The 16,327-nt window shown below is 36.7% G+C and overlaps 1 long non-coding RNA gene across 3 annotated transcripts in view; it reads left to right on the top strand.

The window, feature by feature from the left end:
* The window catches only part of LOC145516377 (uncharacterized), a 523,613-nt gene that overhangs the window by 463,066 nt on the left and 44,220 nt on the right, over positions 1–16,327 (top strand). The window contains exons 6-8 of one of the 3 annotated variants that reach the window (XR_014061332.1): positions 10,534–10,628; positions 13,853–13,993; positions 14,318–14,692. The exons of 1 other annotated variant lie outside the window; for it this stretch is intronic. This is a non-coding gene — a long non-coding RNA (uncharacterized LOC145516377). Of the gene's footprint in view, positions 1–10,533; positions 10,629–13,852; positions 13,994–14,317; positions 14,693–16,327 lie in introns of those variants that run through there. One more of the 3 variants, XR_014061343.1, reaches the window with a different exon arrangement.

The raw sequence follows: 16,327 nt of genomic DNA, 5'->3' as shown, positions 1-16,327 counted from the left end.
AGTTTTCCAGCCTGAGAAGACAGCCCATGTGAATGACAGCTTGCAGCAGGCAGTGTGGTTAAACATCAAGGGTGCTAAGTTGCTTCAGTTAAAATGTCTGACTCTTTGCGACCCCATAGACTGTAGCCTGCCAGGCTCCTCTGTCCGTGGGATTTCCCAGGCAAGAATACTGAAGTGGGCTGCCATTTCCTTCTCCAGGGGATCTTCCCAACCCAGGGATCAAACCTGTGTCTCTTAGGTCTCCTACATTGGCAGGCGGGGTCTTTATGACTAGCGCCACCTGGGCAACATAAACATCAAGGGTAGATGAGGCTTATTGGGTCCACACATAATTAAGAACTTGAATGTTGATCTGGCTTTTTCAAACATCATATTTTCCTGGACAGAACAACAGATGGTTGCTAGTGGTGAGATGTATTTGCTTAAAATATTCAATTAGGGTAACGGTTCCTACTGAAAAAAAAATGCCACTTAAAATGCCAGTGGCTTATCATTCCTGGAAGAATCTATTGAGGATGTTACTGCTTGGTGGTGGCCTTCCACACAGTGTTTCACGACTCAGGATCATTCCATCTTGTTGCTCCACCATCCACAAGGCTCCAACCAGTGGAGGGAAACCGAGTGAAGAGCGAACAACTGCCTCTTTTAAAGATTCAGGCTGAGAAATATCACACATCATTTTGCTTATAATTATTGGTGTGAACTAGTCATGTGACTGTACCTTGAAATTACAAGGGGTTACTGGGGAATATACTCACTGCCTGGGAAGATACCTCTGAGAAACACCTATGATATTCTAGAAGGTGGAATATTTATTTGTGGACAGCTAGCCATCTTTGCCACACTTCCTGAATGATTACACACTGCTAATAGGTTATGTCAAGGTTTTGTCATTATACTATACTGTTATGTCATTGAATTACATCATTCTCTGGGCAGTTATGTGAAACTTTCAAAACATCATATTGATTTTTCAGTGTGAAAATTGCCATTTGACTTTTGGAATATACAGATCTTCATGATTACAGATATTTTTATGAGATATTTATAAGAGGAAAAATCACTCCCTTAGCAGGAGGAGAAAAATTAGAATGGCTTATCTTGTTTAGAAACATGGTCTTCCATAATTTTTCTCATCTTGAGCAATTGATTTTATGAATGGATCTGAAATTGAATGCAAATAGATAAGGAAATTCTTAAATAAGCAGTTAATGGTTTCCTTTCTAACTGTAAGCCTCTTCAGTTATAACAGGAAGCACAGTAATTTGAATGTGTGAAAGATTCAGTTTGAGGTATTTTATTTTTATCATTCTTAAAAATTCATTGGATGAGCTGAACTTTTGTATGGTAAAATTTATAATGTGAAAGTTTTTTATGGTCATATTTATAATGGGAAATACCACAAAAACGTGTGTGTGTTTGGTCCACCCAAAAGGAGCTTTAGCAGTCAGATAAGAAGGTGGAAGAACTACCAAAGCAGAATAAATGAGTGTGCATTGTGTCACCCTAGCACTGAAATGAGTGGCAAATGTGACTTTAACCCCAGAGACATTGAGAACAGGAACAATATCTGACTCATCTATTCAAGGGTGGAAAACTAACCAGAATAGCGATAAAGTACCAGGTGCTTAGATCCTGACTTGCTGTGCATAAATTAAAAAATAACGGTAAAATATCTGTGTAGTGCTTTGCGATTTCCAAAGCACCATCTGGGGTTGATATTTATCATCATTGCAACACAGCAATAAAGTTAACCAGACAGTTATAAAGTTGAGTACTTCAGAGAAGTTGGGTATGCACACATCTTTTGGTTAAACTGCCCCAGGATTTGAGTGTCCCAGTATTTATAAATTTCCACTTGACTTTGAGTTTATGTCACTCCTCATTTTCCTGTTGATTGATTGCACTTTAAGTACAACTCTAAATATACAAATACTCATGAATAATATTTTTGACTGGGTGATCTAGGCTATTACCTAATTGAACCTGGTGGCTCAGACAGTAAAGCATCTGCCTACAATGCGAGAGACCCAGGTTCAATCCCTGAGTGGGGAAGATCCTCTGGAGAAGGAAATGGCAACCTGCTCCAGTACTCTTGCCTGGAAAATCCCATGGGAGGAGCCTGGTGGGCTACAGTCCATGGGGTCGCAAAGAGTCAGACTTGACTGAGCAACTTCACTTCACTTCACTGCCAGGCATTGAAATAATTTAGGATCCTTGCACAGTCTTGGGTTCTAGGTTTTTTCCTGGCGCTTATGAGTTTTATGTCCTTGGCCAAATTTCTTATCTCTTTGAGTCTGTTTTTTTATCTGTAAAATGGAGTTAAGGATATTTGTTCTTATCATTGTCATGAGACGCACATGGGTAATTTTAAAGATTGAGACCAAGTTTTATAATCCTTAAATATTCTACAAGTATAAATTATCATTTGGCTTCCTCTTCTTTGTTGGTTTTATATGCCAACCCAAACCAGAAACAAATGGATCTAAACTATGAAGTTGTACCTAACTGAAATTGATTCTTGGGATAAGAAACTCATTTTATGATTTCTTAATATTGACTTAAGTTGACCAACCATTGAGGATTTTTCTGAGTTTTAGCACTGGAAGTCCAGTGTCCTGGTAAAACCCTCAGTTCTGGGAAAACCAGGATGGCTGGTGACCCTACCTTGACTTTCTGATTCTAAGAATCCTTCTCAGAAATAACTTTTAATCTTCTCTTATTAATATGAGATCTTTCTTTGGAAAAAAATATTCCTTCCATATGAGTCCATTTATTTTTCAGAATGTATCAGACTTTCAACCCAAACACATGGCTAAGCAGCACGTAATATAGTTCATGTGCCTACATAATGACGTAAGACTTGTATACAGAGATATGTGATCAGTTAATTGTGAACACCTCCACTCCAGCACTTATTATATATTTTTAAATTTTTTTTATTTTATTTTTAACTTTTTATCCATATTGGATTTATAGCCAATTGACAATGTTTTGATAATTTCAAGTGGATAGCAAAGGGACTCAGCCATACATATACATGTATCCATTCTCTCCCAAACTCCTCTTTCATCCAGTCTGTCACATAACACTGTGCAGAGTTCCCTGTGCTATACAGTAGGACCCTGTTTATTAGCACTTCTTATATTTAATTGAATTATTTAACCATCTGTTAGTCCCTCAGTCATGTTTGACCATTTGCAATCCCATGCTCTGTAGCCCCTCAGAATCCTCTGTCCATGGAATTCTCCAGGCAAGAATACTAGAGTGGGTAGCCATTCCCTTCTCCAGGAGATCTTCCCAACCCAGGGATCAAACCCAGGTCTTGCACATTGCAGGCAGATTCTTTACTGTCTGAGCCACCAGGGAAGCCCATGAATACTGGAGTGGGTAGCCATTCCCTTCTCCAGGGGATCTTCCCGGCCCAGGGATTGAATTGGGCCTCCTGAATTGCAGATGGATTCTTTACCATCTGAGCCACCAGGGAAGCCCCATCACATCTTATCAAGAGTCAGATCTTACCAGGAGTCCATTCATTTTCATCTTTGGTTCTATAGCATCTAGTAGGCTGACTGGCACATCAGAGACACCTAGGAAGTATATAGTAAACTGAAATGTGTAACCTAAACTTGCACAGTTCAACCCCCTAGTCAGATTTTTGATGTTTTATAAAGTGTACATAAAAATCTTCACTTAAGACTCATAGAGTGTAGTGAGGCTTAAATGTTAATAACATAACATGAAAATTGTTAATCACTTTTGTAAGCTATAAAATATAATAAAATTTAAGTTTGAGAAAGGATTGATATGAATATTTAATAACTTTAAGGTCTTCCCAGTTCTTTACCAGTGGTAAAGAACCCACCTGCCAAAGCAGGAGACGTAAGAGATGTGAGTTTGATCTCTGGGTTTGGAAGATCCCCTGAAGAAGGGAATGGCAACCCAATCCAGTATTCTTGTCTGGACAATCCCATGGATGGAAGATCCTGGCAGACTACAGTTCACAAGGTCGCAAAGAGTTGGACACGACTAAGCGACTTAGCACCCATGCAAACATTTCAATTTGGTTTTCATGCAGGAGTCTGCCATGACTCCTGGATTCTTGAATCGATTTTGAATATTAATTTTATACTTCCGTCCAAGAGTTTGTCATTTATCCTATACATAAATGACCACAGGACAATGCGAAACAGACTCTCTTTGACATGGATATAGTCACTTACAAATTAATACCATCATATCTAAATACAATAAGAAATGTAGATGCATTTAAGTTCAGTCTAGTTTGTTTCCTGAAAGACTTCACTCAAAGGTCATCTATATTAATGTTGTGCAATACTTGATAAGCCAATGAAATTGCAATAAATTTCATATTTATTGCCAAAAGAATTAACTCTTTATCACAGCATGAATCATAGCTGTCTCTTCAACTTACTCCTGCTTAGAAGGGCTTGTTCAAATGCTATCACTTCTAGGGCTTGATTCAGGTGACCTACCATAGGTACTCTATTCCTATGACAATTCCCATTGAATTGCTCCCTGGTTATGTGAATCCACCAAGAATTCAGAGCAGCTTGATCAGTATGGAAGATAGTCTTTGCCTCTAGATTTGACTTAATTTAGGTTAAGCTCTTGGATTATCTAGATGATAGAATATGTGTCTCTTTGGTGTCTTCTCTTATAGGGTGAAACATGTAGGATCCCCAATAACTGAGTCCTCTCCTTTTACAATGATCTAAAGTAGGGCCTCAGACAGAGGAGAGCATTCCAGAGCCAAAGCTATAACTTCCCTTCTGGGTCTCAGGCTGCCTCCTTTGTGAGTTACTTAGAGTGAGAGCATGGTATTTGGAGTCCTTATCATTGGAGATGAATTGAATTATTTTTCTATAACATGAACTCTTTGAAGAAGAGAAGGACACAAGAGACCTGAAGTAGCCTGATAGGATTCCTAAGATCAACCTGAACTTGGAGTTGTAAAAGCCACGCTGGAGGATAGTGGGATTGGTGAAGCAAAGACCACTATTTCATATGGTCAGTAGAAGGTAAAATGTGCTGGCTTAAGACATGTTGTCAGGAAGGAGGGGCTAGAATATTTATCCTTTTGTGTATTCATCCTTTTGTTCAACAAACATCTGTTTATTACCTGCTATGTAGCTATGTAGCAAGTAAGCATTGGGCTTATAGCAATGACCATATAGGTGTTTGTTTTCATAGAATTTGCACATTTTTGGGGGAGGGAGCACTGATAGGTAGTTAATACTAAATAAATTTCTAAAAAAATAACTAGGCAATGTAAACATCAGGTTGTGATGTGTGCATTACAGATATTTAAACTAAATGATATGATAATGAGTGTCAGCATATCTATACGGATGGGCTGGAATCTTGCAATAGATCTGACTAACAAACAGAAGCCAGGCAAAAAATGGGGACATGGGATTACCATTAGAGAGTGTGTTTAGAGTAAAGGCTCTTAGGGAATAACAAAACTGGTGACTTGTAAGAAGCAAAGGCCAGTATGAAGTGGAGAGTGTGAGAGAGAAGGCTAACATTAACAACAATGACAAAAAAGTCCAGATTATGTAGAGCTCTGTTAACTAGGAAAAGAAACTTGCATATAATGGGGAAGCATTGGAAAAATTTAAGCAGATGATAAGTTAGTACTATGCAATGTTTACAATGTGAACTTGTACTATTGTTAGTAGTAACTAAAATATAAATTGGGTAAGGAGTGTGGAACTTAGGTCTGGCTTGAGATGGTGGTGTCTATTTACATGAGGTCAAGATATGAGGAAGAATTTAACTACTGTGATTACTTAAAATTACAGTACTCAAGTACAATGAAATACTAATCCAACGTTAAGGAGGATGGGGGAATTAGAATAAAATAGAATATTATTATACCATATCTTAACATAAAAATAATGCAAATTACTTTCTAAAGTATGATTTCATTTTTAATTTGGATAGCAGATATATATATATAATATATATATGTATATAACATATACATATATATAATATATATACATATAATATAGTGAAAGTGAAAGTGAAGTCACTCAGTTGTGACCGACTCTTTGCGACCCCATGGACTGTAGCCTATCAGGCTTCTCCGTCCATGGGATTTTCCAGGCAAGAGGACTGGAGTGGGTTGCCGTTTCCTTCTCCAGGGGATCTTCCCAACCCAGGGATTGAACTCAGGTCTCCCACATTGCAGGCAGACGCTTTTACCCTCTGAGCCACCAGGGAAGCATATATAATATGAACATCCAGTATTGAAAGTGCATTTTGTCTCCTAACTCCTATCTTTTACAACCTAAACTTTCTTCTATATCAATTCTTTCCCTTCTATTGTTTTCTAGTATTTCTTCAATTTCATATGTATCTAATTATATAGATTTTTAACTTTTAGAAAAATTGAAGTAAAATTAACTTACGATGTTATACTAGTTTCAAGTGTACAATATAGCGAGTCAACGTTTGTATACATTATGAGATAATCATCATGATAATCTAGCTACCATCTGTAGCATAACTTATTAAAAATTATTGACTATGTCTCCTATTCTGTATATTATATCCCCACTTATTTATTTTACTTTATATTATATTATAAAATTTTATATTATATTATATTATTTTATTTTATATTATATCCCCACTTATTTATTTTATTTTATTTTTTTTAAAAATAATTTTTTTAATTGGAGGCTAATTACTTCACAATATTGTGGTGGTTTTTGCCATACATTGACATGAATCAGCCATGGGTGTACGTGTACATAACTCAAAGTTCTGCCTCTTAGTGCCCTTCACCTGTTTTGCCCATCTCCCCACACCCTCCACCTGGCAGCCACCAGTTTGTTCTTTGTATCTATGAGTCTGATTCTGTTTTTTTTTTTTGCTTTTTTAGATTCCACATATAAATGAAATCATACAGTATTTGTCCCTCTCTGCCTGACTTATTTCACTCAGCATGGTACCTTCTGGGCCCAGTCATCATGTTACAAATGGCAAGATCTTATTCTTTTTAATGGCTTAGTAATATTCCATTGTGCATATGTGTGTAAGTGTGTGTTCGTGTGTGTGTGTCTGGGTATACACACAAATCACATTTTCTTTATCCATTCACCTCTCTATGGACACTTGGTCACTTTAATATCTTGGCTATTGTAAGTAACGCTGCAATGAGCACAGAGTTGTCTATATTTTTTCATATTAATGCTATAGTTTCCTTCAGGTAAATAACCAGACATGGAATGACTGAATCATATGACAGTTATATTTTAATTTTTTTGAAGAACCTCCATATTTTTTCCATAGTGGTTGGAATCAGATTTGTTTTGTTTTTGTTGTTGAGTTGTATGAGTTTTTTTTATAAATTCTGTATATTAACTCCTAGTTAGATATTAATTATATCTTTAATAACAAATACTATATCTAAAGTTCCAATGAGGGCAAATATTTTTTTTCATTTACACATTCCATATATTGTTTTATAGCTGAAGCATCTTTTGTCACTCACTATGTCTTTACTAAGAAATAGATATTACAAAAATAATCTCTTCTTGAAGCAGTTTTTCACTAACAGGTAGCATTATTTGGATTGGAGCTTCCAAACCTGGCTGTACCCCAGAAGCATTAAAAAAGTTTGGAAAACATATAAATTCCCAGGTCTACCTGTGAAGATTCAAATAAAGAAGTCTGAGGTGTGCTTCAAAATCTGTCTTTTTTGATGAAGATGCATGAGTTTGGGAACTAATTTAGAATGTATCATAAATAAGTTTAAAAAATTTTTAGTGTATTTGAAGGTTTATCTCAAAATATTCTTTTTCTACCTTTTCATCATGGACTTAACTATAATTTTTTTCTTGGAAGTTGATCAAACCTAAAGATATTTGATATTTTTTATACTGGCCTTACTGAAATGCAGAAAATAATCCCCAAATCTAGAATGTGTCAGTGTATACTGCATCAATTTGCCCACAAAAATAAGCATTGACTTCCTAAGATAAAATGAAGTCACCTGGTACTTATTGAAATTTAAGTTACAGGCTTAATGAAAGTCAGATCTAAAAGGAATTAGTTGCATTCTACATGTCTTTCTAAATGCTCATTGCGGGAAAGCTGGGTTTATTGATATTATTTCAGATTTGTCATCTGGAGAATGAAGGATCTGATCTCTCCTCTCATATGTTGGATTCCCAAACTCTCCAACTTTCACACCTTCAGTCCTGAGATGCACTTTCCCCAGGGTTTCCATAGTTTTTTGTGTACACATCTGTTCTCAGACTCCTTCCTGTGTTCCTCTTGGTAACAAAAATCTTTGTCTTCTCCATGTTGATATTCCCAGCTTGGTGCCTAGGATACAGATACTCAACAAAGATACTCAACAATACTGTCTCAGCTTGATTTCTTTGTTTGCAGTTATTCTCATCTCTAGACTACTTCTGATTTTCCTAAGCCTACTTCTAAAGAGTATTGATACCCTCCTGAGATGTGCGGTCTTGTGTTTCCACATGTGGAAATTCTTAGAAGACAACATTTTCTACCATGTCTTTATTTTACCACTGCCTATCATGCCTAGTTCATAGTGAGAACAGATGTTTGCTGAGCTGAATTGAATCTCTCTACACTGGAGAACATGTTCTATAACTTTTTAAGTTTAAAAAATAGACATAGTTAATATGATGTATTGCTTGCAAAATTGACTTGAATTCAATAGACTCAGATGAAAGACTTTTAAAGGTTAAATATCTTTGACTAAAACAGACTTTATTTTAGACCTCCTCAATAGATGGGGAAACAGTGGAAACAGTGTCAGACTTTCTTTTTTGGGGCTCCAGAATCACTGCTGATGGTGACTGCAGCCATGAAATTCAAAGACGCTTACTCCTTGGAAGGAAGGTTATGGCCAACCTAGATAGCGTATTGAAAAGCAGAGACATTACTTTGCCAACAAAGGTCCATCTAGTCAAGGCTATGGTTTTTCCAGTGGTCATGTATGGATGTGAGAGTTGGATGGTGAAGAAAGCTGAGCGCCGCAGAATTGATGCTTTTGAACTGTGGTGTTGGAGAAGACTCTTGAGTGTCCCTTGGTCTGCAAGGAGATCCAATCAATCCATCCTGAAAGAGATCAATCCTGGGTGTTCATTGGAATGTCTGATGTTGAAGCTGAAACTCCAATACTTTGGCCACCTCATGCGAAGGGCTGACTTATTGGAAAAGACCCTAATGCTGGGTAAGATTGGGGGCGGGAGGAGAAGGGGATGACAGAGGATGAGATGGTTGGATGGCATCACCGACTCGATGGACCTGGGTTTGGGTAGACTCCGGGAGTTGGTGATGGACAGAGAGGCCTGGCGTGCTGCAATTCATGGGGTCGCAAAAAGTTGGACACGATTGAGCGACTGAACTGAACTGAACAATAGCATTTTCCTTAAAAAAGCACAAGAAAACCTCAATTTTCTGATTACTCTCTTTTAAATTGATATATACCTTCTCTTTCAGATGGAAGCAAAGGGCTAACCTGTAGTACATTCCTTGGAGTACATGCCTCTTGAGTACCTACAAATGATTAAATATTATTTAGAGGACATGAAAAAGATAGAATGGGAATATATATGCTCCAACTTTGGAGATATGTATTTGTGCTGTGCTGTGCTTAGTCACTCATTGTGTCTGACTCTTTCGGACCCTTTGGACTGTATTCTACCAGGATTCTCTGTCCATGGGATTTTTCAGGTACGAATACTGGAGTAGGTTGCCATTTTCTCCTCCAGTGGATCTTCCTGACCGTGGGATTGAACCCACATCTCCTATGTCTCCTGCATTAGAGGCGGATTCTTTCCCGGCTGAGCCACTGGGGAAGCCTCACGTATTTAAAACAGTGTATTCTTTTTTCATAAGTATTTCTTTGTATTTATGGCTGTATTTTAAACTATGAAATAGCAGTAACAGGTAATATAATGCTAGGTATTTAAAAACAAAGTCAACATGTTGAAGCAATAGATCTTTCTCTATGTTATGAAAACCAGGGGTCACTAATGAAAAGCTGCTGAAAGAATTTGTAGAACACATGGAAGCCCTGAGCTTCTGGCTCCTTTAAGTTCCAGTTTGAAAACTCTCTATTTAAGGAACATAATTAATCACAATTGTCATGAAGCATTTGAAAGTCAATAACAATCCACAGCAATAAATAAATAGAGAAAATTTTTATTGAGTTAAAAGCTTATAGACTACTGAAATCTGAAACCAACCAAGTAAGAATGTATGATTATTATCATCCAATACTCAGTTAACTATTTCAATAGTGTGGTGTAGTGGGCAGTCTAACAGTACATTTTAGAAAAAAAAAATTAAAAATGCTTAGATAATCTTACAATAGCTACTGTTTACTTTTTAAAGAATATATATATATATATATATATATATATATATATATGCATCTATGCATGCTGAGTTACTTCAATTGTGTACAACTCTTTGCAACCCCATGGACTGTAGCTTGCCAGACTCCTCTGTTCACAGGATTCTCCAGGCAAGAATACTGGAGTGGATTGCCATGCCCTCCTCCAGGGGATCTTCCTGACCCAGGGATTGAACCCAGGTCTCCTGAATTGCAGGTGGGTTCTTTACCAATGTGCCACTGGGGAAGTCCATATATAATATATAATTGTTAGCTTTAGTGCTAGGCATCTCTCATTAAATAAAAGCAAATCAACCAAGAATACATTTTAATTACAATTTTCCAATATGAAAACTTTCAAGAGGCTTCAAGTGCAAGCAACGTTAGCTTAGAGTTATATCTTATGGAAGTGTAATTGGACATTTGAATTAAATCTTTTTTCCTCAGTATAATATTCTGGTTGAGTTTCATCTCTACTTGAAGTTTATGGCTTAGGAGATATTTTTAATTTACTTTGAGGAGAGAGCATCTTATATAGAAACAAAGGTATCACATTTTAAATATTTACCAGTTAAAATATATTTTAAAGTGGGAATTCTCATCCAAGCAGGAAATTCAATTTCTCCAAATTAAGGACAAATGCTATTTTAATAGTTGTGTGAATTATTGAATATTTGGATGTCAAATTCATTTTTGCAAGAATATTATTGAGTTATTTCAATAATTGAAATCTCTTGAAAGTGGGAGGTAACCATTTTCAAATAGATCTGCTGGACCCTAAAATCATATAAAAGTTAATGGAAATGAGATTTAATGGATTTTACTCATTATGTTTGTAAGCCAAATTGCATCTGCACTGTTTCAGTGTTTAATTGCCTTCTTTGTAGAATCACTTATGTCTTAACATGTAACCAGATTTTCTCCAGAATTTCTAAGTTTGAAGTTGATTATAATATCTGTCATAGTTAATTTTACACAAAATTATCTCTTTTTATCTTGGTCCTGCTGTAACATCTTCAGAAAATGATGGTGACTGTGAGCAAAGCCTCTTGGCTTTGCCATGATTAGTTATAATCACATAACAGCCAGAATGGCAATATGGTACAAAAGCTTGTGTGGTCAAGTTGTGATGGGCCTGGCAGCTGGAAAATAATAATCCAAAGACATGCCTCCATTTTTGGCATGTCATGGCAATTATGTGGCATTACATATGCTGACCATTTGAGCTGATTACTATATTTTTATTATAAAAGAGAGAAGGATCTTTGGCATTCAGAATGGGGAAAAGATGAATTATGGAGCAATAATTCCTCTCCCACTGGACTTTAGCCAGGGAAATTTCATTTCTAATAAACCAGCACTGGAAATATTCTAATGCTTTTACAATTTGGATGTTTATTTAAGATATTTAAATTAAAACTGCATACTTATTACAGATTTTGCATTACCTTTTAGAGGTTATTACTTTCTCTTAGTGAACTGATGTCTGAAGAAAATTAATAGGCAAATAGAAAACTGTTTTGTAAGATAATTCTTAAAATATTCCACTTATGTCATTTGAATTAATTCAGAAGTTGTTTAAATCCTAGTAGCTCATGGAAACCATTTTTGTTTACCTCAAGACAAGCCCATTTATGAAAATGTTTTGCAGCAGCTACTTTCAACCAGACTGAATATACCCTTCATGTTCTTAGACTGATATAAATATAGCTTGAATAATTTTGGATCCCAAATTTCTAGATTTGCATATGGTGTATCCATGATTCATACTAAATTCCAGGGGACAGATGCTAGGTCTGTTCTTCCTAGAAAATTCCTGCAAGGCCTTGCAAAATGAGATCCTAATAACTTTTTTAATGGTAATAATTTGTATTTGCAGTCTCATTTTTTTCTTGAACTGTGTGATGTTTTTACTACACGTTGAGTAGAATCTCACAAGTATATTGGGAAAGTACATAGTTAAACTCTCCTTGTGGTGGCCATCCTGGAAATAATGGGTATTTTAAACTCAACTAGGCCTAACTCAACTGGATTTTCTTGAAACTAATACATATGTAAATTAAATTTCATTAATTTAAATATTTTTTCTTTTAGTTTGCCTTGTTGTAGAATAATTCAAGGCAATTATCAAAATGCATAAAAATAAGACTTCAAAATGGGGGAAGGAGGAAATTAAAAAGTAGACTAACAAATCTGGAAGAATGAAGGTGAGAAAAATAAGATGAAACTAAAGGTGTGATTGGGTCTTCCCTGGTGATTCAGTGGTGAAGAATCTGCCTGCCAATGCAGGAGATGTGGATTCAATCCCTGGGTCAGGAAGATCCCCTAAAGTAAGAAGTGGCAACTCACTCCAGTATTCTTGCCTGGGAAATCCCATAGACAGAGGAGACCGGTGGGCTCCAGTCCATGGGGGTCACAAAAGAGTTAGACATGACTCAGCAACTAAACAATAACAGCAAGGATGTGATTAGAAACAAAATATATGCTGAGAGGACATTTTCTAGTAATAGGGAACAGATACATCTTAAAATTTTCTGGCAGATCATGAAAACACAGAGTCATGGTTGGTTAACTATCTCAAAGTATCTATTCAATAAGAACAATACACTTACCTAGAGTGTTAATCTCTCAGTCGTGTCTGACACTTTGTGACCCCGTGGGCTGTAGCCATCAGGCTCCTCTGTCCATGGAATTCTACAGGCAAGAATACTGGAGTGGGGTGCCATTTCCTTCTCCAGGGGACTATCCCAACCCCAGGGATCAAACCGAGGTCTCCTGCAGCGCAGGTGAATTCTTTACTGTCTGAGCCACCAGGGAACACGGGGACACTTACCCAGAAGGACAAAGCAATTCTCTAAATTGAATCTGGAGAAATATTTTTGAATTACATTCGCAAAGCAAAACAAACAAAAAAACCACAACTATGGTGTGATATGTTAAACAATGCTATCCACAACATTCTTTTAATAAACGCAAAAGTGTGTTTTGGTAACCTATTTTTTAATACCCCTCAAAGTGGATTAAAGGCATTGGATCAGAGAATAATTCAGCAAAAAGATTGTATAGGATGGTAAAACAATGTGCAATTTTCTCACAGCCTGCCTTAATTCATGGTATAATCACAGTTAACCTTCTGGTGGAAAAATGTATTTTTTCCTTAAAATCCCTGTATCTAAGAATGCCACAGTTTTAATTTTAGCACCCAGAAAAAAATTATGAAAGGGACAGAGAAGTTGCTGCCATTGGCTCCACAAAGACTAGCAAAGAAAAACATACAATTAAAACAAAAAATAAAAACCCCACGGCTTAATTTGAAGCACTTATGGACCCTCTCTTTACTAATGAACAATGGACAATCTGTTAGTAATGCCCAGAGCACTTTGGCACAAAATTTAATTCAAAGCATTAGAGGTCTTTGCTAATTCCCTGCTTATATTTCAGGCATACTAATGTGGCTTTCAAGAAACTAGAGCAAACTGATTGATTTAGGATTGAATTTACTTGCCTTTTGCACTGAGCTTAAATTGTCTGGATTTGGGAGAAAAAAAGAAACACTGGAAAAGATAAAGTGACATGGTTGTGGTAAGTTGCTATGGGCTTCTGCTTCATGCTCAGCACTCTCAAACATCACTCAAGACTGATGAGCCAATTTAATGAACTGAAAATGCCTATAATTACTCTTTATTGAGCCATAATTATGTGCCAGGCGTTATGCTAGGTGCTTTACAATCCTTTCTACTATTACTCATACATCAGCTTGAATAGTGTCCCCCTAAAATTCATGTCGGCCCAGAACCTCAGAACATAACCTTATTTGAAGTAACATCTTTGCAGATGTAATTAGTTAAAACGAGATCATACTGAATTAGGATGGACCCTAATCCAACATTTGGTGTCTTTATGAAGAGAAAACAGGCACAGAGAAGAATGGCTAGTGGCAGCAGAGTCAGAAATTGGAGTGATGACATCTACAAGCCAAGGTACCGCAAGGATTGTGAACAAATAATCTCCAGAAGCTAGAAGGAAAGTGTTGAAAAAAAAAATGTGCACAATGTGAAAGTTGCAAGTTAAGTTTTATTTGGGGCAAAATGAGGACTGCAGCCAGGAATGAGGACTGCATCCAGGAAGATGGCATTTCAGATAGCTCTGAAAAACTGTTCCAAGAAGTCAAGGGGAGGAGCTAGGATATAGAGAGTTTGTAACAAATAGGAGTTTGTAACAAAGGTCAAGTAGTTGGGACATCAAAATGTTATTGTTAATTAAAGAAATCAGATATGTCAAGGTAAGGAATTTAATGCTTTTGTATATATGGGGAGATTCAAGAGTCTGGGCTCACTGGAATCATTCCTTTGATATGCACCTCAGCTATCTGGGGCCACTATCCCATGTTTTCACATCCGGAGTTTCCTTGGGGCTCACTGTAGGGAGTGGCTGCAGTCTGATGGCTACTAGATGGTAGGTATTTCCTTCCAGAGTTCCCTCAGGACTTATTTCCACCATCCATAGTGGCTGCAATTGCTGATGACTATGACATCCTTTGTTTACTGACATGGAAGGAAATGTTCCATTTCTCAGAGGCATAGGATGGTTTCTCCCTCATAGTCTTTAAAAGAACTGACCGTGTTAGTACTGTGATTTTAGACTTCTGGTCTCCATGACTGTGAGAAAATACATTTTAGCTTTTCAAGTCACTAGTTTGTGGTAATTTCTTTCCTTCTACTTTAGGAAACTAATACACTTCATATAAACACTTCAAGGTAAATGTCTCTGTCTCTTTTCAACAAATTATAAAACATTACATGATTTTAAGCCCTGTGCTCACTCCATTGTCTTTTAGTCAAGCTCATTAAACAGTATAGCATGATGATTAGGTGATCTTATGAATATAAATTATCCAAAGAGTTTATTTTAACTGACCACACACACCTTTTTATTCCAATTCCAAGAGGAACCTCTCTTGTTATTACTACTTTGCCAAAACCTGTGACCTAGTGGATAGCCAAACAGAGATGGTTTTGGTGATTTCTGAACCAAAAGAAGTCTTTAATGCTTGAGGGAGGGAAAGTTGAAGATATTAGAAGATTATGCAATGCAAAGAATGTGTATATTTTGCATTAGATTTTCAGAATAATCTGTTATAGGATACTGGGAATGACTAGGGATTCTAGGAGAGAGCTCCTCTGCTAAAGTCAGGAAATCTTGGATGAGCCTGATTCAGAAGATAGGAATCATAAATGTCACAATGAAAGCTGAGTTATCCACATGGACACTGAGTCATGTGTAGGTCGTGTGCAGGGTAGAATAAGAGAAACCAAGATAACGGGTTTGAGGTTTGACTTTACTAAAGGAGCAAAATGGAGCATGTGGCACTCAGACAAGAAGTCACAAGAAGGAGGTGGTCTGGAAAGGGATGTGTCAACACCATCTGTCATGAAGGGCATGACATTTCTTAGATTTGTGTTGAATTTGGAAGGTGGAAATAGCAAGTGAGTGGGGAACATCAGGGTCAAGAGATTCAGGATAGATGGGCAGATGGAAACCAAAACAGACTAAATCTATGGTAGGGAGTCAAATACCAGAAATTTAAGTTCATAGGAACAGAGAAAGAAAGTCCATTTTCTATTCCCTTGCCTAGATGTGAGATTTTTATGGGAATTAGAGGTTGTTTCACATATTTAAGATTCCTTCATCTGTAGAATTATACCTTACTTTGCAGGGTGGGTGAAAAGATTGTTTCTAGGCTGGCAATGAAAAGCATTTAGCAAATTTTACTTCTCTTATCTCGATTGCATAGTATCCCAAGCTATACACACCTCTTTCCAACTGAAATCTAAATGTCAGAGATAAGAGTGGCCCACTTATTTTTTTTTGATACCCTTCTTATTAGCAAATGCTATAGGAACATTTCTCAAATGA

Source organism: Giraffa tippelskirchi, chromosome 8 (assembly GCF_054371585.1).
Source record: "Giraffa tippelskirchi isolate mGirTip1 chromosome 8, T2T-mGirTip1v1.2.pri, whole genome shotgun sequence".
In the NCBI taxonomy this organism is placed as follows: Eukaryota; Metazoa; Chordata; class Mammalia; order Artiodactyla; family Giraffidae; genus Giraffa; species Giraffa tippelskirchi.
The sequence above is the reverse complement of the archived record's forward strand: the minus strand, read 5'-3'. Positions and strand labels throughout refer to the sequence as shown.